At 38.9% G+C, this 2,799-nt stretch overlaps 1 pseudogene; it reads left to right on the top strand.

The window, feature by feature from the left end:
- Positions 1-897: 897 nt before the first annotated feature.
- Positions 898-1,852, top strand: LOC144310073 (18S ribosomal RNA; annotated as a pseudogene).
- Positions 1,853-2,799: the final 947 nt, after the last annotated feature.

Raw genomic sequence — 2,799 nt, 5'->3', positions numbered from 1 at the left:
CCCATGATCACACATAACTGTGGTGTCATGCATTTGGTATCTTTTATTTTTAGGGGGGGAATCTGCTATCACTCATCTATGACCGCAACGGCACTAACTCTAACTTATCTTCTGCTCTCAGGGAATATGCCCGTCGCGGCCCTAATGCAGTCAAATAACTTGTAGCTGGACTTATTCATTATCATTTATCAACTCACGCATAAAATCAAGGTGCTATTCAGTCAATGGTTTCAGGACATATAATTCTAGGACACACGTGTGTACACGTACGTACACGTGTGTACACGTACGTACACGTGTGTACACGTACGTACACGTGTGTACACGTACGTACACGTGTGTACACGTACGTACACGTGTGTACACGTACGTACACGTGTGTACACGTACGTACACGTGTGTACACGTACGTACACGTGTGTACACGTACGTACACGTGTGTACACGTACGTACACGTGTGTACACGTACGTACACGTGTGTACACGTACGTACACGTGTGTACACGTACGTACACGTGTGTACACGTACGTACACGCGCAAGACATTAAGTTAACTTATACAAACCCCCCTTACCCCCCATAAACTCATGTCATCTATTATACACTTATTTATGTCCTGCCAAACCCCAAAAACAGGACTAAGTGCATACAATACTCACAAGCTTTATTTAAATTGTATACAAATGTATTGCTACTCTAGTTAACTTAACACAACAGTCTTACACGCATTCGATCTCGTGGTCTATCTATAGATAGCATCCCCTTTTTTTTTCCTCTCATATTTACTATGTATTTTATTTATTATACACACTACAATTTCAGTATAAGTTAATGTAGCTTAATTAATAAAGCAAGGCACTGAAAATGCCAAGATGAGTCGCACGACTCCATAAACACAAAGGTTTGGTCCTAGCCTTCCTATTAGTTCTTAGTAGACTTACACATGCAAGTCTCCACGCCCCAGTGAGAATGCCCTTAAAATCAGCAGTGATCTAAAGGAGCAGGTATCAAGCACACTCTTAAGTAGCTCATAACACCTTGCTAAGCCACACCCCCACGGGATACAGCAGTGATAAAAATTAAGCCATAAACGAAAGTTTGACTAAGCCATACTAAAAAGGGTTGGTAAATTTCGTGCCAGCCACCGCGGTCATACGATTAACCCAAACTAATAGGCCCACGGCGTAAAGCGTGTTTAAGATACCTTTGCACTAAAGTTAAAACTTAACTAAGCCGTAAAAAGCTACAGTTACCATAAAATAGACCACGAAAGTGACTTTATAATAATCTGACTACACGATAGCTAAGACCCAAACTGGGATTAGATACCCCACTATGCTTAGCCCTAAACATAGATAATTTTACAACAAAATAATTCGCCAGAGGACTACTAGCAATAGCTTAAAACTCAAAGGACTTGGCGGTGCTTTATATCCCTCTAGAGGAGCCTGTTCTATAATCGATAAACCCCGATAAACCTCACCACCCTTTGCTAATTCAGTCTATATACCGCCATCTTCAGCAAACCCTCAAAAGGTAGAATAGTAAGCACAATCATTTTACATAAAAAAGTTAGGTCAAGGTGTAACTTATGGGGTGGGAAGAAATGGGCTACATTTTCTACCCAAGAACATTCCACGAACGTTTTTATGAAATTAAAAACTGAAGGAGGATTTAGTAGTAAATTAAGAATAGAGAGCTTAATTGAATAGGGCCATGAAGCACGCACACACCGCCCGTCACCCTCCTCAAGTAATAAGACACAACCATAACCATATTAACTTAACTAAGACACAAGAGGAGACAAGTCGTAACAAGGTAAGCATACCGGAAGGTGTGCTTGGATTAATCAAAGTGTAGCTTAACTAAAGCGTCTGGCCTACACCCAGAAGATTTCATTACTTATGACCACTTTGAACAAAAGCTAGCCCAACTAACCCCAAACTTAAGTATCACAGACATATAAAGTAAAACATTTAGTTAAATAATAAAAGTATAGGAGATAGAAATTTTAATTGGAGCGATAGAGATAGTACCGTAAGGGAATGATGAAAGACATCTTAACAGTATTAAACAGCAAAGATTACCCCTTTTACCTTTTGCATAATGAACTAGCCAGAAACGACTTAACAAAGAGAACTTAAGCTAAGCTCCCCGAAACCAGACGAGCTACCCATAAACAATCTAAAAGGATCAACTCATCTATGTAGCAAAATAGTGAGAAGATTTGTGGGTAGAGGTGAAAAGCCTAACGAGCCTGGTGATAGCTGGTTGCCCACAAACAGAATTTTAGTTCAACTTTAAATTTACCTAAAAAAAAACAAAATTTTAATGTAAATTTAAAATATAGTCTAAGAAGGTACAGCTTCTTAGAATCAGGATACAACCTTTATTAGAGAGTATATACTAACATCACCATAGTTGGCTTAAAAGCAGCCACCAATTGAGAAAGCGTTCCAGCTCAACAAACAATATAACTTAATCCCAATCATATTACATCAACTCCTAATTATACCTCCTGGGCCATTCTATTTAAATATAGAAGCAACAATGCTAGTATGAGTAACAAGAACTATTTTCTCCCCGCATAAGCTTATATCAGAAACGGATAGACCACTGATAGTTAACAATCTGATAATATCAACCCAAAAATGAAATACTTATCTACCCTATTGTTAACCCAACACAGGCATGCATTTAAGGAAAGATTAAAAGGAGTAAAAGGAACTCGGCAAACACAAACCCCGCCTGTTTACCAAAAACATCACCTCCAGCATTTCTAGTATTGGAGGCACTGC

The sequence above is a fragment of the Canis aureus genome, unplaced genomic scaffold (genome assembly GCF_053574225.1).
Source record: "Canis aureus isolate CA01 unplaced genomic scaffold, VMU_Caureus_v.1.0 ptg000387l_RagTag, whole genome shotgun sequence".
Taxonomy (NCBI): Eukaryota; Metazoa; Chordata; class Mammalia; order Carnivora; family Canidae; genus Canis; species Canis aureus.
This window is presented reverse-complemented; position numbering and strand designations above follow the sequence as displayed.